General features: G+C 38.4%; 1 protein-coding gene and 1 non-coding gene across 5 annotated transcripts in view; both read left to right on the top strand.

Annotated features, from left to right (window-relative positions):
* FTO (FTO alpha-ketoglutarate dependent dioxygenase) overlaps nucleotides 1-25,342 on the top strand; it is a 244,272-nt gene that overhangs the window by 135,980 nt on the left and 82,950 nt on the right. The gene's annotated exons all lie outside the window — the stretch shown is intronic.
* LOC118173006 lies at nucleotides 6,615-6,803 on the top strand. The gene has a single exon (XR_004753958.1). It is a non-coding gene; the product is annotated as a U2 spliceosomal RNA (small nuclear RNA).

The following is a 25,342-nucleotide window of genomic DNA, read 5'->3' as shown; positions in this document are numbered from 1 at the left end:
CTGGAAGTAGTGGATAACCATGAAGTACCTGATTCACATCTTTTCTGTAGACTGGTCGTGTATCTGTGCAGCTAACGTTACCTTCGGAAAGTGTTCATTGTTCACAAATATTATTCCTACAGCATATAAACAGAGTTTTAGGGAACTTCTGCTGATGGTTAGGTGTTATCTGTCCTGTTTTTAGAGTTTGTCCTTTACAGCTAACAACAGCCAATAAAAATCATGTCAGTTTTCTTAAAAGAGGATTTTGGTGATAGGGGATTGGATTTCGTGAAATAGGATTGCTCATGATCTTTCCATTCATCCCAGAATGAGCTTGGATGTGGCTTTCCTGGCTGCTGTATTTTTACAAGAGAGATTAATACTGAACTTCAGAGTGACTCAGCAAAAAGATAGGTGCCTGTCTACACAGCATTCAGAAGGAGACCTGCATCTCCGTGAAGGTCTCAGAATCTTTCACCTTGTCAAAATAGTCTATTAATTCCTCACATCTTCTGATGTCTATGAATTTACATCCCCAGCACAACTTTTGCGTTGTCGTTGTCCTCACTTCAGCAGAGGTCTTCCAGATGGATGAAAATGGCAAGTGGAGCTGCAAAAGAATAAGCCACTAGGTTTGATGGAGACTATTCAGAAATGTGTACTGCTTATTTGAAGAAGCACTCTCAGTTTCTTTTGTGTAGTTCATGTGAAGTCTGCCTTGGGTAGAATGTGCTGTTTTAAGCAGACATTGTAGGGCTATTCACAGAAATTAAATAATCTACAAATTAGCACTTGCATAGCCAAAATCTTGGACATCAGTGGTGACAGACAGAGACAGAGGAAGAGGGAAAAAAAAAGTATGTTTCCATATTGCCAATGTGGGTAATTGCCTATATAGAAATTGCCAACACTTAGCAACAAGTATATGCAAGAATTAATAAATGTTTCCACTTCTTGCACATGAGTCCTGACAACCGGTCTGTGACTTGGTGCTTCTGCAAAGCACCAGGTGCTAACCCGTGTCTCAGCAGGCAGGTTGCATCCCAGCTTATAGGCTTCACAGCTGAAGATTAAAAATGAGACTTGGTTTTGTGCTAAAACAGGAGGATTGTTACCTTCAATCAAGTTCAGTTTACTAAATTCATCTGAATTTTTCTGTCTTTGAGGTATTGGTAAAAATTGTCTTCTGTTCTTAAGAATTCTCCTGAATATTATATTAAAAGTTAATAAATGTTATCTTGCGCTTAGATGTGATTAACTCTGACTATAGTGATTTCTATCATTCTTCTTTGGTATAAAGTGCTGGAAAGGGGAAAAAATGCAGAAGAAAGCTGTGTGCAAATTATTGTATTTGAGTTCTGTCCTGTAAACTTTTGTCAGTAAGGTTAACTAATCCGGAGCTATTTTCAGGAGATACTTTTGCTCTCAGTCATGAAGCATTAAGATTTATTGTTTGTGGCATGTCCTTGCTGTTCAAGTGGTACGCAGCCAGTTTTTGCAGGCGTAGTTTTGTTCCCAGTGAAGCCGGTTGCAAAAATTCTTTGGCTTTTGTAGACGGTCCATCATGTAAAAGTTAAACGTGGAAGGGAAAGAGTAAGACTGAAGGAGTAGTAAACTGGTGGGGGGGATTCCTGTTTTAATACAAGTGTCATTTTTATATCAAACGTGTATTTAAGAAGGATACAAATCTAAAAATTACATGTGACTGGTAGGTAGAACTACCTAACTTTATTGAGAAATAAGATACCTTGGTGACTTAGAGCACCCCAAAAAAATTTTAACTGTTGTGAGCAGTTCTGGAAATGATGTTAGCTAAAACTTCCTGAATGTCAGTGCATACCTACTATTTCTAGGAGGTAGCAATATGTTTGCATATCATAAACTTTTGTGAAAGTACGCAGTGCATCTTGTGGGAGCCAGTTGGCATAATGCTGATATTACCGTTCTTTGAATCAGTAGCAAATAACCTCTACATTTCCTTAGCACTTCTAGTGAGAGTGACGTTTCATTTCACAGACTCTAAAGAAGCCCTGCAGTCCTAGGAAAATTCTGCGCTTAATCAGCACGTGGGTAAAGTTGAATTCATTAAGGGGCTGCTGTAACTGCTGCCAGCGTAGCAGCCTCGGCTGGGATGGGGGAGTTTTTGCCCTCGCAGGCACTTCGGTGGTGGTCAGCCTGCAGGCTGGAGCAGCTCTTCTCTGACGGGTCTGGGGGTATCATAAAGGCGTGCAGTTCTGCTAATTCTCATTTTAAAATAATGCTGTTGCTTTAAATCTGCACTTCTCGCATTTCATCTGTGTAAATAAAGCTCCTCCTGCAAGGCAGCCAGGAAAACATATGATACCATTTGCGATTGCAGAATGTGGCATGCTGTTCTTCTGTAATTATAATGGCCTGAGCAGTGTGGGGTTGGTTAGCCTTCCTTAACAATCATTAATCTATCGAGTCTTAGTTCCAGTGGCCCATCTTGGAGAACAGCAGTCCTTGGCGTGAGGCACCTTGGGCTGTGAGGTTGTTTTGAGCAAGGGATAGCCTTGTTTGTTACATGCTGCTGCTCGCCGGTCCCCAAGGAGCCTGGGAAGAGGTTTTTTCCTTGTCTTGATTGCTGCTTGCCCTCTCCCTCCCTCTCTAGCTTGTCCCTTTATTTCTCCTTGTTGTGAAAGTTTCTTTCTGTGTGACTGGGAGTCTGTTTAGCAGACCATATTGCAAGTGAAGGTGCATCGTTTGTTGCCTGATTTTGGCAACGCTGGGCAGTCAGCTGGGATGTAATTAAGACTCTGAGAACAGGCTGTCTTCTCCACAGGAAGGGCATGTTAGATGTTGCTGGGATTTGGGGCTGTCAGTTTGGCCAAGGCTGGAAACTGAGAGCTAGGGACAGTGATCTTTTCTTTCATTTATAATCCCTTTATGTACAGTGTATGCACTTGGCAAAGTTTACATATAACCTAGTGGCTGAAGCTTACAAGCCAGTGCGGCTGAATTAGCATATGTTACATGTATATTTTAGTAATATTTTAAAGCAAGTGCAAATTTCCAAAGTGAATTATGCATGTATGACAGAAATAGGGTTCTGTTGCACTGGGTGTCAAATCCCACAACTTTTTGTCAAGACCATGGATTTTACATTAAAAAGGCAGAGAGACTAAACGAGGTAAAACAGTTTTAATTTTTAACAGTTTGGTCCAGCCCAAGGAACTGCTCTCTGACAGTTATAACTGACATTTGAATAATTGGATTAATTCAGAGAGGGGCAAATCCTGTATAGATGGCTGTGCTTGCTCTATATGTTTTTTAACTTAGGGCTGGAGCCGAATGGTTTAATTATTTAAAGGGTGCATCGCGTAATATAAAATACTGAGGTTTGGAAACTTTGGTCTAAATTGAAGGAGGAAAAATATTTGCGTTATTTCATTCTTTACGTTTAAAGGCTTAAGAAAAAAAATACACATTTTATTGTTTTGTGCTATTTAAGCCAATGTAAAGAAAACTGAGATGGAAATTTTCATTTGTGGCCCAAAGCATCAGCAATGGAGATGAGAACAGTTTAGTCGACAAGATTCCAGCCTTTTTTTTTTCTTTACAGACGTGTTAACCCGCAGTAATAATCACGTTACTCTGCAATTGCAGAATATTCAATTAATGCTATTGCATGAAATATCTCTTTGAGTTTTATTAGACCACTATTAAATTCTTCTTTTATTTACACTTTTGGTCTTTCCATGAGAAAATTAATATTTAAAAAAGCAAATGGTTTCTCTGTGCTGCAGACCAAGGGTAGGAAGGCTCACTGTTGTCAGAGGCAGTTGAGAACGCCGGCTTGGTGCTGGCTGTTTACCCAGCGGGACGTTAATAGTATTAACACTCTAGAAAAAAGTGTTGATTCGCAGCTTATGATATTAACACCCTGTAAGTGAAGTACGAAACATGCCTATGAAATGCCATGTGCATATAGAGATGCGTGTGTGATTTAAGACAAGTTGAAGTGCTTTGTAGAATTATTTTTAGAGGGTTACCTTGGTTTCTATTACTTCACTGAAATATTTTTATTTTGCAAAACAAGCCAATTACATCTTTCCTAAACGTTCTTATCTACCATACTGCATTTACATGTGACATCATCAAAAATTCTTCTGACATAATTTAGTTCCCAAAACAAAAGTCTGTTGCGTACCATGCTGCCACTGTAGATTGCAAGGAAGCATATTCTTTAAGTTAATTTTGTACGTTGCAGTCCTGAACAGTTCCTGTACATTCCTGAATGCTTTATCATTTGCTTTGCAAACAAGGCAGTCCAGCTTTCTTGTATCCAGACTTGCATCCTTGGGGAATTCTCAAAGCCTTTTAAAATTATAGGATTTTTTTTTTTTTTTGGTGTGTGTGTTTTTTTTTTTCTTCTTTTCTTTTTTTCTTTTTTCTGGGGCAGTCTAAGTAAGTCCCAGGAGTGAAGTTGCCATCTGTCCTCTATATTAAAAGAATCTTCTATATTATATACCTGATGGTCTTGTCCCAGAGATAAATGTTGATAATTAAAAGGACAGCATTTTTTTTTTTTCTGAATAAGAATTAATTCTTATGAACAGTTACAAGCCTTTGAGCTTTTTTAGATTCTTTAAACTCATGTTTTCTTGCCTGATACTTTTTTTTATTCCATATCAAAGTTTTAGTAACTATTGGCAAGTATATTGAATAGTTTTATAACTTAAGCATGTGCATGTGTAATTTAAGGAAGGTTTCAGCGAGGCTGAAAACATTCTGTAGAGTAACAGATAAATTATGATAAATAAGTCTTTCTTGTGGTAGAGAGGAGGGAAGGCAGCAGGTCAAGAAGGAGAGATTTTGTTGAGCCAGACACCTGTTTTGGGATTATTTCCTTCATAAAAATTGCAACTTAGGGACTCTGCCTTCCTTCCCCCTTCAGGAAAGCAGCCTATTTCCTTGTACAAACTTCCTTCCACAGTACACATTTGCCTAGGAACAATTCTGCATCTTTACACCTTGGCTGCAGCTCATTAGTGCCCAGAGTTGCTCCCAGTGGTCCTCTGTTCAGCGACTATCAGTGCATGTGCGTCGTGAATACAAAGTACCTGTACTCCGAACACCACGTTCGTGCAAGTCAAGAATAATTTGTAAGTAGCATCCATGCTTGTGGTTTCAATACTGTCTCTGTTCGCTGTTTTAATACAATAATGTGAAGAAGAACGTGTCTGTCAGTAAGAACAATGAAGGGGGGAAAAAAGGGTGTTGAAGTGTAGCTATAAAACTCCCTTGTGCCATGCTCCTTCCCCATGGCAAGCAGCACTATGCCAGCTCAGACCAAAGATCTTCCCAGCTCAGTGTTGGGTAGGGCTGGACAACAGCAGGTACCAAAAGAAGAAAATGAGCATAAGAGAAGCATACAGTGATTCTCTCTCTGGGTATTGATCCAGCTTCAGTGACTGGGGGCTAATTTGTGCTGCAAAGATTATATTTTTACATTTAATGGTTCTGCACAGGTATTTTTCTCAGTGAAATTACACAATCATTTTTGACTTCTGTTGGCTTTTAATACTTACAAAAGAGTCTGTATTAAAATAATAAAAAAAAATCTATATCCTTTGGCTCATTTGTTTCTTATATTAGGAAATAGTGAAAAGTAATTCCCTTAGTAAGTTTTTTCATTCAGTCATGATTTTATCAAGTTCCATTGTGTCTCCTTACTGTGATAACTTTTTATGCTAAGCAGTCTTACTGTATTTAATCATTCTTCAGAAGTCCTTTCCTTACATTTGATCATGCTGTTCGCTCTTCTTTTTGCCTTTCTTAATTCCACTATATCTGCCTTGAGGATGGAAACCAAAACTGTGTAGTTCTTCATGCTTTGGCACCCAACCTTTAGAAAAACATCACTGTGTTCATATAAACCAGTTTGTTTTTCTTCCTCAGTTGAATGTTTTTTTGTTTCCACTTTGGTTATAACAATCTGTGTATTTTTTGTGAAGTGAAATGTAGGAATTGTCATAAGCATTTTTTTGTAATGATTATTTTCCAATTAGGTAGATGTCTAGCATCTCCAGACATAAAATTTTATCTTCATTCCGTTGTGTGCACCAGTAAATGTAGGAGGTAGAACTGGAGTCAGATCAGCATTTGTTTAGCTGCCATGGGAAGAGAAGGAAGATACTCATGGTCTCCCTGCTGGACAGAGTTCTGGTGTCACGGGATCAGTGCGTATGCAAAGGAACCCCAAGTATCTTTTCTAAACTGAGGTTGTGTTTTGTCTGGACTACCATAGAAAACTTATGGAGAAGTTAATTTTTGGAGCTGTGCCAGCAAGACTTCTCCTTATATATAGGCCACTGAAGAGGTACATGGACCTTTGTGTTAATATTTAGAAAGCTTCTTTGCATACAGTGACTGTAATTTCATTAGTGCCAGACTATCAGAAATCAATAGTTCCATAATGACTGGAAAACTTCTCTCCTGTGAACACATTTCTGTCACCAAGGCAGCTAGCAGCTATTATTAAGTATTAGCAACTGAAGATTGCCTTTCGGTACATTTCTGTGCTTTTCTTGGGGGATGAAATATTAAAACTGTTAATGATTTGTAAGGTATGGAAGTGTACTAATGCTCATAGCTGCTTAATTTGTCTAATTGCTTCTTGGCCTTTTGGCTAAGATCAGGTGTAGTATCAGGTCTTAGAAGTTTCACATCTGATACATCGTCAATGAGAGGATTTCACATTAAATGGATTCTGTGGTTGCCTTATGTGGTCAGTTAGTAAATTTTAAATTAATGACTTCATTAAAATGATTATATGAAGACAAAATATTTTACATGGTCCTTAATGGCACAGTAAGAGTCAGATGTATGCTGTATATAGATACACTATTCAAAAGGAAAGTGACTGTGGTGATTGATCCCACATCCCTGTGCCGCCCGACAAAGAATGCATCGCATCACACGTGCCAGCCCACACCTTCCTCGTGTAGATAAGGCAGAAAGGAGAAAACTGACTTAGTGAAATTATGGAGGAAGTTGCTGCTGGGCAGCCTAACTCAAGCTGAATGTTGGACAGAACACAGGATCTGTGAAAGGAAGTTCCATGGGATTTTTGAAGGCTTTTGGATAAGGTGTGGTTTTGTTTTTTTGTTAGGCTAAATCTTCAGTCATTCGGGGCACCATACATGAAGGCTAAGGCTAGCCTGGTATATGCCATTTAGTAGAAGTGACTTAAAATTTCTCTGCATGATTGCTATGACTTAAAGACCCAAATACTACTCCCAGCATGTTTTTATTTCAGAGTTGATTGTTTGCATTATTCCTTCTCTAGGCTAAGGAGAGACAAAGTACTTAGATTTCATTCATTCCAGTTAGGTGTTTTCAGTTGTATGTGTGTGTGCCCTCTGGTGGTACAGCAAAGCTATAAATCCTGAGATAATGCTGGCTCAGTGGTACCCCGTCAGCTTTTCAGGTCATCTCAAAGTCTTGATGATCCCCTGATGGAAATTATGATAGAAAAGGCAAGCATCTTCATGCTGAGTTATTTGGGGTTGTTTGTATATCCATCTTAACCACCTTTCCTTCAGTTCAGTAATGTCTACGTTAATGTTCAGAAGCCTTGCTAGACCCCCAGGTTTGAGATTGATTTTGGATATTCTACAGTGGTTTTGCAGTTTACATGCTTGCTCCCAGGATGGAAAACCCATCAGTAACAGACTTGCATTTCTCTTTGCCTGAATTTGTTCTCTTCTGTACCCATCTTCTTCCTCTACTGCTAAGGATGGGAGTCGAGGCTTGAAAAAGGATCTATTAATAAGTGACTTGATTCTGAGAGGTGTCAGAATGAAGAGTACTTCAAGATCAAGTCTTAATTTTGTGTGGATTAACCTGGAACTAAAAATGTTGAGGTCACATCCCTCCTGAGGTATGAAAGTGTAGGAGGTAAATAAACCAATTGCACATGGAAAGTAAAAAGAGACCATATGTCAAGTTTAAAAGCCACTGGGGAATAAAAAAAAAAAAAAAAAAAAATATGTAGAGTCCATATACGCGTCTGTATATATATATATAAACAGAAAAATATTATTCAATAGAAAGATGTCTGTGTATTTTAGAAGATACTGCTAACAGTTGTATGAAAATATGAATTCAAATACAGGATACAACTACAGAATGCAGTGTAACACACCTTATAATTGCTTTGGAGGTTCATTTTCAGATTGCTGACTAGCAATTTTGGCTGTGGTGAGTTTGCCACTGACACGTGTACAAGAGACATATATTAGGTAGTGATAAGTGGTTCGCTTCAAATATCATTCTTTAGCTTCTTAAGAGCTCCTTGGCCATCTATTGATACCACGTTGTTAGTCTGTGTATGGTAATAATCCCTCATGATGAATGATCTTCCAGAGTGCATACAGAATTCATAGTCTGTCTTCTTTAAATCATCCTTTGCAGACTTTCCTTTGCACAAGATGCCTAACAGAATGGAGAGTCATCTGTGATTGTAGAAAACTTTATCAAAAACTCCTGTTCCCCAATAGCTACTAATGCACTAGGTTTTGCTACCTGAACATTTTCCATTCAATAATATTGATTACTGAAGAAGGTTCTATCCCTGTTAATAGGGGGCACGTTTTAAATTTTGGATCATTAATGTTTAACTAGATTTTAATTGTTAAATGTTACAAATTTATGCAGGTAAAGATTCAATTTCTTCAATTAATTTACATTTACACATTCAAAGATCTTTCACTAAGGCTATTCTCATAAAACTTTAAGGGTCCCAGAAGGATCTCTGTTTTTTTAATTCTTTTCATTTTATCCCTGCTACTCTCTCCATATTATGTCTTTGAAATTGCTAGACCTTTTTCCACGTGGTATTTAATAACATTTCTTTAAGCCTTTTAGGCAGAGGTTTGTTTCAACAGATTTATGTAGAAAGAATAAAGTGAAATCTAAAAGTGTGTGAATGAGTTCTAAATTTGTTTTGCAAATCTGGGAATTGATAATCTTCTCTGTTATGTGCATGTGGGGAAAAAAAGTAACTGCCTGTTTGATGGAACAAGCAAGTCAAGCAAAGAAACAATTCCTGGGAACGCTTTTCCATCCCCGCATGTTCTAGAAGCCCAAATGAAAACAGGTAAAGTTAAGTTTGATATTTTATCACATCCTCTAGAGGAAAATTCATAACGATTGTGCTCTTATGTATTCCTTTATCTGAGTTGGGTATTTCTCTGGAAGTGTGTTATCTTGGGTGTAGCCATTTTATATAGATATAACATGAATGTGTAGGATAAGTTTCTAAAAGTTCAGTAGGAAGTTACTTAAACTAGTAACTTAACACTGACTTGTATGATGTTAAGGTAAAATACAGTATGTGGCAAGGACAAGAGAGACAGAAGTGAGGAACATCACTGACTGTTATGAACAAGAGCAAGAATACGTCTTACAGTATTAAATTTCACAGAGAAAGGAGACAAATTTCTTAATTTTCTTAGAAACAATCTGATCAGCTCATAATTGCGTATGTTCACGCCCAAATAAATTGCTAGAGTAAACAGTTTGTATGTTCCTGTATGTTCATCATGTCTTCTGGAACTTAAGCCAGTAGTTTTAAACTGGCATTCAGTGGATGTAGGAAAAATAAAAGTTGAAGTGGTGGTTGAAGAAGCTGAGATCTAAATTTATTTATTTATTTATTTTGATAATAAATGTCAGTGGTTTGAGGGAGCTTTGCCAATAAGGATTGAAAACTGAGTGAGAGAAAAGAGAAGAAAAAAAGGAAAAGAAAAGGTGTGAAGGGCAAGGGTAGTAGGTAGCTGACGCGAAGTATGATCAAAAGGATGCGCTACTGGAATATATTGACCATTAAGGAACAAAAGTGTGTGCGTTTCTTGGGGGTAACTTGACTTGTGTTATGAAAAGCAGTTTTTGCCAGAAGACAATGTTTTTCTTGGTAAAGATTCATCTTGTCAGATAGTATTGATTTTAATTGTGTACAAAGTATTATAAAAAATGGCAGCTCCACTGTGATGCCAGTTACCAGCTGGTGGTTAGCAGACTTTGGGCAGAACTGTTGGCTTCAGGGCTGGCAGCATTCAGAATTGTACTTAGTGGTTTGAGGGGGAGACTCTCATCTGAAAATGGGATGACTTGATAATGGGGATGGGGGGAGGTCTTCACTGGGTCAATTTCTTGACTTTCTGTTAGTAGTCGTCTGTACTAAAAACAAACAAACAAAAAAAAAACAGGCAAACAAAACTACAGAGGTTTGTTTTAATATATATAGGAAATAGAACTACGCTGGAAAGTGATGTAAATTATTTCAGAGTTTAAAAACTATAAGGATTCAAAACAAATTATATTTACCCCATTTAAAAAAAGTTCTTATTCAGCATTTCAGTGAAGCATTTGCATGTTTAAGATTCTGTGTCTGTCCATCACCAAATGCACACATGATTTTATGCCTTTGATTCTGAGCTTAAGACAGAAGACAGTCTGATTTCCAAGAAGGAAGGCCTTTCGTATTAGAGCGTCATGTTAGTCGTGGCTTCTGCTAATGTGAAAATAAGAATATTTACTGCATAGGGACTGAGATCTTCACATAAAATATCTATGAAGGAAATAAATATTTTAAAATGCAAGCACTAAAGTTATGTTGGCACATCAAAATAGGGTCAGAGGCTGGTTCTTCCTTTAGAAGTGTCAGTGTTCTAATGCATATTACTGCATACACTGAACCTTTCATGATAAAATAGCTACTGTTGCTTTTTTCCAATGAAAAAAAAAAAAAAAAGTACTTTTTTATTTCAAAAGATCATAAGGTTTCTATAAATAGTACTATAAGGCTTTCAGTCTTAAGAGAAAATTGAAGTTTTCAGAGAGATGATTTATTCTATCCGGACCTCACAGAAGAGACACCAGAATAACATCTGCCCGGCAAGTTAATTCATGTTTCTTTTAATGAAGATAATTTCTTTTAAATGAGCAACGAAACAGTAGTGCTTCAGCAAGATAAATGTGTCTTTTTTTTTTTTTTTTCTAGTTGATCCATGTCTAATACCAAAATACTAAAGAGTATACTTCAATCTTTATGTTTTTAGCCTTAGTGCACAAAAGAAAGAGGTGTGCAACGTGATGTATCAGAAGCCAGGAATTTGTGCAATCTCAGAAGCCTGCTATCATCAGCTCAGATCCCTGCTTGTTCTAGGTAGCATAAAGAGTCCCAGAGGATAACAAACCCTTGTTTCAAACCTTTATGCACCTAATATTGGTGATTGTATGTGTAGGGCTTTTTTAAGATAGACTAATGAGAATGATAGCACTTGCAGGTAATCCTATTCCCTTCTTGTTTGCAATGGCAACAAAGAGAACTTGGATCTACTTCTTGACTTTGCATATTCCCCCATATTGTTTTGTGCCTTAAGAGCAGAATATGTTCTGGTTTCAGCTTTTGTTTAGATCGTTTTTATACAGAATCAAAGTGTATACTATGCTTTAATTTTCTATATATCGTTATTTCCTGGTAGTGATGTCTAGATGTAAAAAAGCAAGAGGAATGCAGGTCATTAACGAGACACAAAAGAAGGGATACAGATTTTTCAGGACCCTAATTGAGAGTTTCACCCGAGTCCAGTACTCAAGCTTGATGTATACTGAGTACCTTCTGTTAAATGTTGAGTAATCTGAACTTCTGGTGACCTGGTTGGGAGCTGGACTTGTTTCAGATGTGTCTCCGATCACTTTACCAACTTCCAGGTTTCTGCCGTAAATTACATATGGGTTTGTATAAATGGGAAGGTTAAATAGCTTGTACTCTTCACTCAGCTTGTTCTGCCTTCAGAACTGCTGATAGATTAAACATGCTTTGAGCTGTGCTATTCCTTAGAATTTGCTCTAATCCAGGATTTAAATTCTAAGACACACAATGAGAAGATGAGAAACAGTTTGTCACGGAGTGGCCTCCTTGAGTTAAACTGGAATGTAGTTAGGCTGATGCTGTTTGTGGTGTCAACAAAACAATTTCGGAAAAAGTAATCCCTAGATGCTGTGGAATTTATATTACTTTTAAGCAAATAATAACTTCGTAGATGTTATATCTATCTATATATGTATGTATATACACACACACACACAAAGCAAACTGTGTAAGATGCAAAAACTGATGGGTGAATTTCCCTCTTAAACCTTGTAAGGGGACTTGTTAGTATCAGCCAGATTAGGGGAAAGCAGAATAATAAATTCATATGTTTTGTAAGAAATTACCTAAGAGACTAATAAAGAAAATTAAGACCTCAGAAGGTGTGAAAATGATTCACATTTCAATTATTTTCTTGGTTCTGAAAAGCTGCTACCTAGGTCCTGTTTGTGTTCACTTCATAGTGAAATGTGTAAATGTCATTGTCTTTTCATTTTTTAGCAAAGCAACAAGTGCACATCATTCTTTCCTCAGTGCATTTCTAAAGAGGACAATATTTAATTCAAGTCAAATGGTAATCAGCAGCCTACAGGTACTGAAGGCATCAGTCTATACAATGTTTATATCAGCATTATTCTCAAAAAATACTCAATATTATCCTCAACTGTTTATTTAATATAAAATATCGACATGCTTTTGCATTCTTGTACAAAGTTCTGCTGATCAGCTTGTTGAACCTTCATCAGTCACATGCAACCTAACAAGTGAATAGAAATGTAATTGGATACAAACAATAGTTTAGCAAAATGTAAATGCACACACAAAACCTAACATATTAGCTGCTTCATGTTAGTAGATGTAAATTTCAGTGCCTTCTGCCCACCTATAAAAGCCTGTACAATTGGCTTGGAAAGACAAGTACGCAGAAGGTGAACTCTATCAAACACCGAGTGAACAGGTAAGGTAATTAAAAGCTAGGATTCTTGGCAGATAAAAATGTACGATTGCTTCCTTAAAGCTGTACACTAATAGAGGTTATGTGCATACTATGTGCATGTAACGGAAATAAATTCATAACATTGTAACTGGTGTCTTAGGTTACTGAGGATGATACTGGGAATACAGAATCCTGCATTTGTACATCTTTTTCCTGACTATCTGCATACACTTAAATATGCTTTATCAATGCAATTCATAGTTTTGTGTTTGTGTCCAGGCTTTGATATTTTAGCCCTTTCTGTTAAAAATGTTTGAATGAAAATTAAGTATATCTTAAGTTCTTGGAGACCCAAGAGAGTTGATTTCTAGTCTTTCCACTGTACTCACTATATTTTGATTAGTCCCCCAAACGTAACTGTAGTGAACATGTTGGCATAGGGAGAGATAGAAATAAATACAGTATCTCTTCTTAAGACTGCAGTCTCTACTAAAAATAAAAAGGCAGACTCTGATTGCACTGTTATGACATGAGTTCTGAGTCCAGCCAGTTCAGACAGGTCTGCCTAGAACTATAATCAAGTTGATTGTATTGCATGGGTATTCTAATTTCCAATTTGGGATTTGGCTACATAATCTCTGGTAGGGTATGTCTAATCTTGAGACCCAAAGTCTTTGTATAAACTCTGGGTTTTCCCCCATATGTCTCTGCTAAACTGAGATGTGTCTTCTGGCTGAGTTTGCAGAGACATTACATTACTGAGTAAATCAATACAGCGCTGTTATGTCACTGTATCTTTTTCAAAGACCAGCTCAAATTTTGTATGCTGTAGCTTTGATCCCTTTCATTTAATTCTAAGTACACTTGTTATTATAGTAACTGTTGTTTGTATGTTATTTTAGCTTTTTACTTAAGTAGCTATTTAGCAATTTAAATGAAAATGTAATTAGGTTACATCTGTTTTACATGCATGTAATACCACGCAGATGTAAACTTATATTAAAGCCATATTTTCTTTCTGGCAAAAAGACATAAGAATAAAATTGTAGCAATCATGCAATACATCTTTTTATTTAATAGTGTACACAAGATGTATTCCAGTGTTTATGTTGTGATGGTAACAGCCCTTTCTATTTTTACGGGAGACAGCATGGGAAGCTAACTGATACAGCCTTTTATTTTAGTCGTACAAGGACACGTACACTATTATACTGGTGTAAATCCAACGGCACTCTGTTGAAGTTAGTTAAAATTCTTTACCAAACTCATCCATTTATGTAACTCAGTCTTTTTGGAGCCAAATCCCACTCTAAAGGTCTCCACAAAAATAAAGCATCTTTGTGGGTTCACACTGTTATGAATGAAAGTGATATTTGGCTTTCAATGGCTTTATTATGAACATGAACTTCCTGCTGTACTGATCTTACAAGGTGCTGAGTGCCCTCAGCTATCATTGAGCTTGGTAGGTTTTTATGCTCTGGAAAGAGAGATAAAAGGCATGGATTCAATTCCAGCTCCCTGTGTCTTCGTATAGGTGCTTGATGTCTGTGTACTGCTGTAATTGTAACAGAATTTCTCCTGCCTTATTTGTTCTTTCCTTTTCTGACTGTAGGCTCTTCATGGCTGATTCCTGCTCTTTGCTTATGTGGTGCAATCAGGCCCAGTCAGCATGGGTTAATGAAAGGCAAGTCCTGCTTGACGAACCTGATCTCCTTCTATGACAAAGTGACGCGCTTGGTGCATGAGGGAAAGGCTGTGGATGTGGTCTACCTTGATTTCAGTAAGGCTTTTGACACCATTCCCCACAGCATTCTCTTCGAGAAACTGGCTGCTCTTGGCTTGAACTGGTGTATGCTTCGTTGGGTTAGAAACTGGCTGGATGGCCGGGCCCAGAGAGTTGTGGTGAATGGAGTCAAATCCAGTTGGAGATGACACCAAGTTAGGTCCGTGTGTCAATCTGCTCGAGGGTAGAACAGCTTGGCAGGAGGATCTGGATAGGCTGGACCCATGGGCTGAGGCCAACGGTATGAAGTTCAACAAGGCCAAGTGCCGGGTCCTGCACCTGGGGCACAACAACCCCAAGCAGAGCTACAGGCTGGGAGATGTGTGGTTAGAAAGCTGCCTGGCAGAGAAGGACCTGGGAATATTGGTTGACAGTCGGCTGAATATGAGCCAGCAATGTGCTCAGACGGCCAAGAAGGCCAGCAGCATCCTGGCTTGCATAAGAAACAGCGTGGCCAGCAGGTCCAGGGAAGTGATTGTCCCCCTGTACTCGGCTCTGGTGAGGCCGCACCTCGAGTACTGCGTTCAGTTTTGAGCCCCTCGCTACAAGAAGGACATGGAGGTGCTCGAGCAGGTCCAGAGAAGGGCAACAAGGCTGGTGAGGGGTCTGGAGAACAAGTCTTAGGAGGAGCGGCTGAGGGAGCTGGGACTGTTTAGCCTGGAGAAGAGGAAGCTCAGGGGTGACCTTATTGCACTCTACAGGTACCTGAAAGGAGGCTGTAGAGAGGTGGGGGTTGGTCTATTCTCCCACGTGCCTGGTGACAGGACGAGGGGGAATGGGCTAAAGTTGCGCCAGGGGAGGTTTAGGTTGGATATTAGGAAGAACTTCTTTACTGAACGGGTTGTTAGTCACTGGAATAGGCTGCCCAGGGAAGTGGTTGAGTCACCATCCCTGGAGGTCTTTAAAAGACATTTAGATGTAGAGCTTAGGGGTACAGTTTAGTGGAGGACTTGTTAGCGTTAGGTCAGAGGTCGGAGCTGGTGATCTTGGAGGTCTCTTTCAACCTAGATGATTCTGTGATTCTGGGCCTAGCACAATATCAGGATTGCGAGCAGTGCCTGTTGATACTGGTCATACTTGTTGAGACGAGTCACAAGGGAAATATATAAAGAAGCTAGGGTACCTGGCAACTCCCTAAAGATGACTAGTGTCTTAAGACTTTAGGTTTTTTTTTTCATAATAGTCAATTTGTTGATCAGTAAGCTACAAATACTGAGCATTAATATGTTTATTCTGCAGCACAACACATGTTTTTGATGGAAAGTAATGCCTTGAAACCTGTGTTAATGAGATTATTTCAATACATGTTTTAGTTCAATCAGTTTACCTTTTTCAAAAGTAATTGTGAAGGAACTTACATGTTTGTTCTTGTTTCTTTCCTGTGGACATTCAAGGGCCTGATTCTACAGGCAGATGGGACTATACAGAGACATTGTACAGCTCCAGAGTTACAGTATAAATTTAAATCTATTCCAGTTCCTCATTATTAGATACTTTAGGGCTAAATCTTGCTACTTTCAAGGGTGAATTGGGTTCAAATAAGGACTTCAGGATTGTCTCAGAGTAATATTCAAGCCAGTCATTTTTAACGTAAAGATGATAGGAATCCACAGAGAATCAGTATTACAGTATTGCTTCTCAGTCACACCTGTTAGCTCTGATACAGGTCACATTTGTTATAAAGCTCGTATTTCAGCACTGTGTAACTTCGTTGTTCTGAAGGAGCCTTAATGATCCACTCAAAACAATTTGGCCAAAATCCGTAATTCTTTTTAGTTTCTTTCATTTTTTTTTTAATTAACTAAGACTGGGACATAATCATTAAAATCCATAATCCCAGTCTTGAACTTTAATAAAAAATATTAAATATGTTTGCAAGTATTGACAAATTACTAATATTTATGTAAGCATATAGTTTTATCATCTTAAAGTCCTTTTTCACAAGTACTGTGCTTTTATTCCAGGGTTGTCATTTCACAGAATTTATCTTTTGCTTTTGTCTTAAATGAGCTGGTCCCAATAACTTTGCTGCATAATGTACTTTCAATTTTCTTCATTACTTTGCCAAAGAAACTGATGGGTGCAGATATATTTATTTTCCCACCGCCACCTCCCCAGAATTAATGAAGTGATTGGTTATATGTGTGATATGTATGTAGGATGATAATATTAACAGGGAAAGAAGAAACATCGAGTTTTTTTCTGTAAGTATTATTCAGTGAAGGTTGAAAGCTGAGGCTTGGAACATTTATATTTTTCTTCTCCTTTCTCTGTGGAAATATTCATTTATTTTTTTCCTCCTTTTGGGAGATAAGTGCCATTCTCTTTTGCTGTGGATTGGGCTGTGGAGTACTTGCCCTTGAGTTAATATGATATATAGAGACATGTATAGACATATATATATGTATATGTATGTATATATGTATATATACATAGTTAACTCTCAAGTTTTAGCAATTGTTGTGTGGCCCAAAGCCGTGCACTCTGTACTCGAAGTGTCTCAATTTCTAGGAGCTGGTGCCAAGGATACCTCCCCACCTTTCTGCACCTGGTGTACTGCTCACAGGCTGTGAGGGTAGACTTAGCAGAGTGATTCAGTGTTCCCTTCCATGGCAACTGGCGGCAAGATTTATGGTGACTTTAGGTAGGAACATACTGCGTACAGTGGATTCTTTAGATTTGTCTCCTTCTAGACAGCCCTATCTCCATTTATTACAGGCAAAATATAACAAGTAGGCAAAAAAAGCCAGCTCAGAGATGTGTTGGTGAGGCTTATAGTGCTTAAGGAGTTTGTCTTGGATCCACAGCTGGTCTGGCCCTGCTCCTCAAGTGTCTCTTCCTTTCCCGGCAAGGCAATGGCACGTGCTGTTCATTGTCCCTTATCTGCCCTTTCATGTCAGGCTGATGGAAGGCTTGTGGTAAATAAACTCTTTGTACCTGAATTCACCATTATCTTTGATTATTGACGGCTCTGGACGGCTAGGACAGATCTCGGTTTATTACTGGTTTTAATACTGCAAAAATTCTGGTACAAACTAAAGCTGCTGAATATACTTTAAATTCAAAATACGGTGCGTGTGGAGGGGGAGAAAGTGGCTGCCTTGATTAATAATTACTAAAGCATTTGAGGTAGCATATAACATCTTTCCATTTGTGTTATGGCAGCTCTCTTTGCTGAAGAGTGTCTGTTATGACTGCCAGAGTGCAGAAAGCACATTGAAACCTGGACTCAGTATCAGATCATGTTTCACTAACAGAACAAGATTGATTTATTGTGTTACATCAGGGTTAGATGGACCTAGTACTGCTTCACCACATGCTATTTCATTCCCTTGTCTACTAAGTATGCAAGTACAAACAGCTTTAACACAATTCTTTACCTAGAAACAAGCCTGAGGCTTCATCCAAATACTTTTAACATATGAAAATTGAGCTGCTTTGAACTTGTATGTTTTTGATAACTGCTTGGTATGCTTCCTGGAGGATCACCTGTAGGCTTTTCTTTCCAAATCCTAATCCCTTTGATTAAGTGCCAGGACAGATAGCTCTCATTGAATAACTCCAGTCTCATAATTCTTCCTTCATTCAGAGTTGAAAGGGAGCAGCTCAAGCTTCAATAGGTAAATCCTCAGATTTAGTTAAAGTAATTCAGACACTTAGAAACTGAAGTTGTTTTGTTCTGAAACAGGGTTCAGATGGGCTACTGAGCATTTACATACCACTTGCTGCCAGAAGCTGCAGGATGAGAAAACAAAACAAATTTTTTAGCAAGAAGGATTGAGAGTAGGAAAACTTTGAGAACCAGACATTAAAAGACAACCTGGCATGGAAATTTAGGCCCAGAAATAGGAACATAGTTACTTTGCCTGACTGCTCCTATTTTCTTTTTCTGCGAGATCAGACTGTGGTGCCGGGCTAAACATGCCATTCCTTCCTTAGCCCTCTCATTAACACCAAAACAGTGAGTATGCAGGGGGAAAAAATCTTATTCTTTTTATCTTTACAATTATGCCTGCTGGGAACAAACCTGAGTCAGTTCAAGATTCTTCATTCAGGTGTTTGTGGCAGGAGAGTATGACGGAGAAACAGAAACAAACCTGTTAGCTGCTGATACCTTGCAGTAGTAGATAGGTGTTGCATATATATCTCTGTGCACGTCACTTTGCGTAAGTGCATAATGAAGCCGTATCGTCTGTGTAGGAGTTATCCTTCACCTAAGAAATAAGAATACTTCCATGTGAATAATTTGCTATTGTTAATCCTGGTACAACCAGAAATGGACCAGAACAGTTGAAACTGCGGTCAGTTCACGTGATGCAGGTGGGCATAGCTCCTTTAGCCTGACAAAATGTCGTCGTTAGCAGAATGCAACCTGCTGAAATAGTACATAAATGGAGTAGTATGGAACTAGACCGCTCTGTGAACAAGAGATTGTGCTTCCATTGGCTAAAGCCACGCTTTGTTAGATTTGAGCAAAAACAAGTGGGTGACCCTGCACCTTGGCAGCAGGACTTTCAGTGGAGTCCCTGTGCCTCTGCAACCAGGTGGATCCAAAAACTCAAGTAGAGCTGGTCTTGTAGGGAAACTTCTTCTGGTGACTCTTCCTTTGCCCCTTATTTGTTGCTGCCATGGTAGGCAGTGGTGTTATTTCTTGAATAGATGGCCTTACCACTAAACCAAACCACCTTTGGAATGAATTACAGAACTCAGAAACTGCAAGAGTAGATTAAAAAATACGAAATATAAAGAAAGACAGCCCCCACAAGCCCAGGGTTGTTCTTACTGTTCAAAGGATAAGGATTTTTCAGTCTTTTCTCTCTCAAAGGTCTTGCTGCAAACAGCCTAGCAATGCCTCTTGTCTTCAATCAGCACTAACTTAGCATTTTGTGGACCTGTGGAGGAGGTCATCTGTCTAATATGCTGAGGTTTTATAAGTTCTTAGCTCTCACTTATTATTTGATGCCTTCACTAATTTGATAAATGAATCTATTACGTCTTACAGTTATTATTAGGACAATGACAACCTGAGGGTTCTGGTTAGTAAGATAATGACAAAAGTAGTTTGGTTAAATAAACTTTGAAGCAGAAAGCCTGAAGGCCTCTTGCTGTTACCTCATTAACTGGAAATGCCATTAACTTATTATTATTATTATCCTGTAATGGTTCTGTCTTGTCACTCTGGCTTTCTGATCAGCAAGGATATTCAATGAAATAGCAATAAATTTTAAGAAATTATATGTACCGAAGCAAGACTATAAACTAACAATGAAAACAGAGGGAAATTTAACATTCGAGCATACACTTTTCAAAAGGAGAAAGATTCTGCATGTTCTTACGACAAAGCTTTGGAATGAAAGCAAAAGTTTATGACACATTTTATTACACCTGTAAATCTGAAAGCTTAGCTATAGTTTTTAATTTTTATTTTGCCTCTATAACTATTTTTATACCCTTTTTATAGTTGACTGGTCCAAGGTTTAAAATAAGTTCTACTGGGAGTCTATGCCCCATTAGTCTTCTATAATAAAATGTGAACCTGGCTAAAATAAAACATGATGCCTTAAGAGCAATTAAGAATGGTCTTTTGTAGATAACTGTAACATGAAATACAATCACCGGTTTTATTAATGGATTTGGGAAAAGGAGTTCAATGATTTATAGCAGAAGAGTGGGTTATTTTACATTTTTATTTCTTTTATTTTATGTCTCACTTTTCAGAAAACCTTTTAAGACCCCCTGAAATAATCAAATTCTGTGTTTCAAATGTTTATCATGTTAACATGAGCCTTGGTATCTGTTTTATTTAGGTAGTGGTATGATGTCAGCTAAGGTGTCTTTTTTTTTTTTTTTCTTTTTTCTTTTTTGCCATTACTCCAATGGCAAAATACCCCAAAAGTGTTATTTTTGAAAGAAAATCTTGTTGAATGTTTTATAAGAGTGATAAAATGTAAATGCTGCGCTTTGTACTTTATAATGGTAGGATTTGTAGGACACAAACATAATCTACTGGGCATTGTCTGAACACAAAGCATAGCATCTCATTCACTCCTAGGTTTTTTAAAAACTCTAAACACAGTTGACAGATGTTTCTCTAATAGTATAATAATAGTTTATTTGCAATTATTAGATTAAGCTTCTAACAATTTGAAGTCTTGAAGATATGTGTTTAATATGTCTGGGAATGGAATCTGCACTGTTAGACTTGGAGGGGTTATAGCTGGTTCTTATTGTTGAAACACTTAGAAAGACTTCAGGGAAAACTCTCTTCTATTTGGATCTTAATAGTATTTAATATTCTGGTTGCAAACACAAAGTGTAAATTTGGCCTCAGTACGAATGAGGAGAGATGGACCACGGAGTAAAAGGAAAGGCTGAAATGACTGGGATCTTGTCTCATCTCCCTGAGGCTGTAAGCACTGTCAGTAATGTCCCGGAGCCTCCAAGGCTCTGGTTTTCCAACAGCGCTGAAACCACCTTTTGGTTTTCTGCTGACATGTCAGTCAGCTGAGGGGTGTTATGCACGTGCCATTTACATCTCAATATGCGTCTGCCTGGGACTTGAAAGTCTGGAGGCACCGCAATCTGGGCTTGGCAAATTTAGAAGAAAGTTTTCTCAACTTTGTACTACCATAGTTATATCTCAAATACGAAATTGATTAGTATGTGCTAATAAGTGTGAGAAAAGGCTTGAATAAAGGTGGTTGATTGTGGTTTTCAAAAATGTTTTCCCCAGCAGAGAAATGTGTAGCTTGGCCATAACAAAATTGCATGCAAGGTGACTGCTGGCATTTAGCATATGCAGTAAAGGCAGACAGAATACGTGCCTGGAGACTGCCAGAGCTTACAGTCCTCCAGGCGAGGCAAGTTAGAAAGCTTAAATCCTAACTGATAAAACTGAGCTAAAATTCATGTCCAATGTCAGCATTTGGAAAAGCAATCAAATTCCCGTTAGTTGAGCTTGTCTGAAACTATATATAGTTATATAGTTTGTCTGAAACTATATATTTAAGTTATAAATACATATATAGCTGTATACAGTATAAGTACATATGTATACAATATTATAGACATTTACTATATGTGTATCTATTTGCTGAGGGGGTAGCGTGGAAGAGGCTCTTTGCTTCAGAAGAGCAGTATGAGCATTGTCACTGGCCTCACCTTGCTTTTTGTTTTAGCTGCCACCAAAAAGAGCAAGTTTCAAATGAAATTTCTTCTACAGGAAATACTGCTTCCACTGTGATGTTGATTGAAGTATAAAACACAAATCAGTGGGTTTCTGCACTTACAGTCAGATGTGGTTGTGAATGAAACCATTTATGTGATTTGCATGCACGTCATTTGCAAATGTCGTTTTGCCAGCCATCTAGTTGGCACCACGGATTTTGTGGTAGCGATGAATTTGGGGGTTAAACCTTCTGGCCCAAAACCAAGGGGTGGTCTTAAACATTTCTGAAGGCTTGGCCCTGAGTATCATTTGGTAGTGACAAATAGCTGATGGCCTGTGTGCTAGTAACACCCTGTGCTGTAAGCAGATCCTCTCCTGGCCAGGGCAGCACTCTATTTGTGGAATACGCTGGCTCTCAGTACAGCGCCAGCAGGGAGCGTCGCCTTGAGTTCCACCTGCATGGACATCCGTCCCCAGGGACTCCATGCTGGGGGCTGGCTGCCTCGGCCCCGGAGTGAGCTGAAATCCTGGTCAGTCTTCAAGATAAGATCTGGAATAACTCCTAATAGAAACTTGTGTTGTTCTGTGGGTGTCAGAATTCAGCCTTCGTTTAAAACCAGAAGAATGACAGGGTCTGTCTTTCAGGATATGTCTTGTGGATTATCCAGTGATTCGGAGCCTGGAGAAGACGCAGCTAGGGCGTGGATTTCCTTAGCTTAGCCTACTTCCAAAAGGTAATGAAGTTAAAGACAAAATCAAAAAGTTTTGAAGGTGTGTGTAGGAATCTAGTGCACAGATGCTCTTTGCAAGTGATAGGATTTGTGCTCTGAACTGACCAGTACAGCTCTGAAATGCACCATGGAAAAGCTGAGGGGCTGAAGGGTAAATAGCCTGAGGAAAAAAAGACTTTGTGAAAGACCCAGCGATCCACCTGTGCAAATCCTCGTACCCAAAATCCACCTCTGGAAGACAAATGAAAGGCAGAATGACTGAATGGTGTCCTGCAAACTTGCAGAAATATTGTTCTGCTCTCCGGAGTTCCGTAGGAAAGAACAAGGATTGTCGAATAGTGCTGCACAGTGTTGGCTGGCTGAAGGCAATGAAGAGCTGGCTCAGTTCTGTCTCTAGCAAATCTAAATATAATGGCATTAATCTAGATGATATACACAGAACAATCACTACCAAAAGAATACAGTAAAATAAATTCTAAAAATACTCATTTTGGCATCATGCTACAGGAGCGCGCATTTACTATGTTATTGGTTTGTGGACGTTGTGTGTTATTTGTACCATCTCTACATGGCTCTGAAACTAATCATTGAAGTGAGTGATAATTGCCATTTTGCTATGGCAATTTATCTTGTATTAACAATATTTTGTCTGCTTTTACTGCTAGTATTCCCATGGCCCATTTCCAAGGGTTTGTTCGTGGTTTATGCTGTGAAAGTATACTTTAATGCGATGTTCCTGTTACTGACACTGTCAACAGGGTTTGGAGATCTGCATGTTAATTTAATTATCACTTTTTTTCACATTAAGCAGCTTGCAAAACAAGTCAAACTGTTAACTCTCTTCATACAGGCTAAAAAACATTCTCAGAAACAAATAGTTCATGTTTCAGAGAAGGGAGTGGCTGTGGTTGAAGGCAGCGTATGATTACTGGTCATCACAGAAAAACTTTTCTGTTTTTTTCCTCCTTACTAATACAGTAATTGAATAGTTTTTATAAATGCCATAATTGGCCCTTTTTAGCTTTTAGAATTTTAAACACTTCAGACTTCAAAGACGGCATGCAGTGAAAATACTGGGGGTTATATTAAACAAAATGCATGCTTTGGGTTCTTATTAGTAGCGTTGACTTGAGAGTGAATAGCACAGAGATTTAAGATGCACAAACCCATTCACTTGAGACTTTGTGTTCTCTACTTCCCCGTGTAGTTTCTTCACTCTCCCTAGCTGCTCCTCAGCCTTTTATCTTCAAGACAGGGAATATGAGTCAGACTGTAGCTCTGTATTTTGGTCTTCACTGGAGCTTCCCATTTTTATTCATATTTTGCATGATTTAAGTTCCTTAATATGAAGAAATGCAGGGCCACACTGATGTCTGTGAGAACTTTGCTATTACCTTCAGCAGACCCAGGATTTCATCCAGGGAACTTCAAAGAGATTTTGCTTGTTTCAGATGCGGAGCAACAAATGGTGACTGGGACCATAGAGAGCATATGTATCACATTGCAGAGGAAGTGATCTAATAATCATATGGAAAATTAGACACAGATTAACTATGGAGAAATGGAGAATGGTACAGCTCTGGTTTAGAACTGGAATTATCCCAGGTGGTTTTTGTTTTTTGTTTGTTTGTTTCTTTGTTTGTTTTAATGGAACAAAATAAAATGGAGGATCATAGGAAGAAATAATGTTACTGTTTGGAATCAATAACTGTGTTTGTATACACACTGGTTTTAGTTATACTTGCAATTGTGCTGTTGCAAGATATTAGGAGGCATCTCTGTACTGAATAGACATTTTTATATTCCTTCTAAACAGAGAATAAGTAAGCAAAGCTTAGTCTGATTTTGATTGATAGAGCTCACCATTAAAACCCATCCCTCCTGCACAGTAACACATGCCTTCAGCTTCCTGTGTACAATAGTTGTTCAATTAACCCTCACTGTGCTAATTTGCACATCTGCATCAGCTTTCCCTTCACCCAGCTGTAATGCAACTCTTAACTCTATACAACTGCTGCATGTGGTGGGATGCCTGCTGTTTTAAATATCTGCAAGTATAGAGTATTTGGGGTAAAGCGTTGTTAAAGTGATTCATAAGTGACCTGTACTTTCAACTGAAAATGTTTTCCTATCCACTTGTTGTTGAATATAAGTAGCACAGAAATAATTTTAAATCAACTTCTTTCAAGTGTTTTTATTCTCTAGTAAGAAATCCTTTTGCTTCCTCATTCCTAGAAGTTTCTTTGGTGCCTGGTGCTAGGATGTGCCTCTGTACGTCAGGTTGGTGCTCATTGTACTGAGACACCTAATGTAGTCAGTATCTCACTCTTAAATACCATAAGTGATATGAAATATGCAGGAAGGCTTCCATAGAGAAGGACGTCTGTAAAAATTAGTTCACGGTTTGGGGACAAAGCAAATCACAGCGGTCACTGAGATCGCATGTACAGACATTTGGGCTTTCTGTGATTTTTAATCACTTCCTTTTTAATTTAATTTAGGTTATGGACTAGTTGTTGGATGTATTGAAGACTGAGTTTTCCTGTGTTTCGTACTTTGATTTGGGAGCTCTGGCTGAAATGTTGTACTCCTTTCAGGAATTCCTCAGTAAGGCTGGATGAGTCTCTGCATGAAATGTGAGAAAGCATTAGTTGGCTTGGACAGGTGGGAGAACAGAAGTCTGCAGCCTCCATGTGTAAAGTATATTCAAAATTACATTTGTTCATAAGCTAAATGAGATGTTTGCACTACACTAGCGTATTACGTTTAGAGAGTGCTGGGAACAACAATCATCAGTAGATTTTTTTAGTGAAGTACATTAGTGCTTCAGGGCTGGGTT

This window comes from Oxyura jamaicensis, chromosome 11 (assembly GCF_011077185.1).
Source record: "Oxyura jamaicensis isolate SHBP4307 breed ruddy duck chromosome 11, BPBGC_Ojam_1.0, whole genome shotgun sequence".
NCBI classification, from domain to species: domain Eukaryota; kingdom Metazoa; phylum Chordata; class Aves; order Anseriformes; family Anatidae; genus Oxyura; species Oxyura jamaicensis.
Note: the sequence above shows the minus strand (reverse complement) of the source record. Positions and strands in the feature narration are given on the sequence as shown.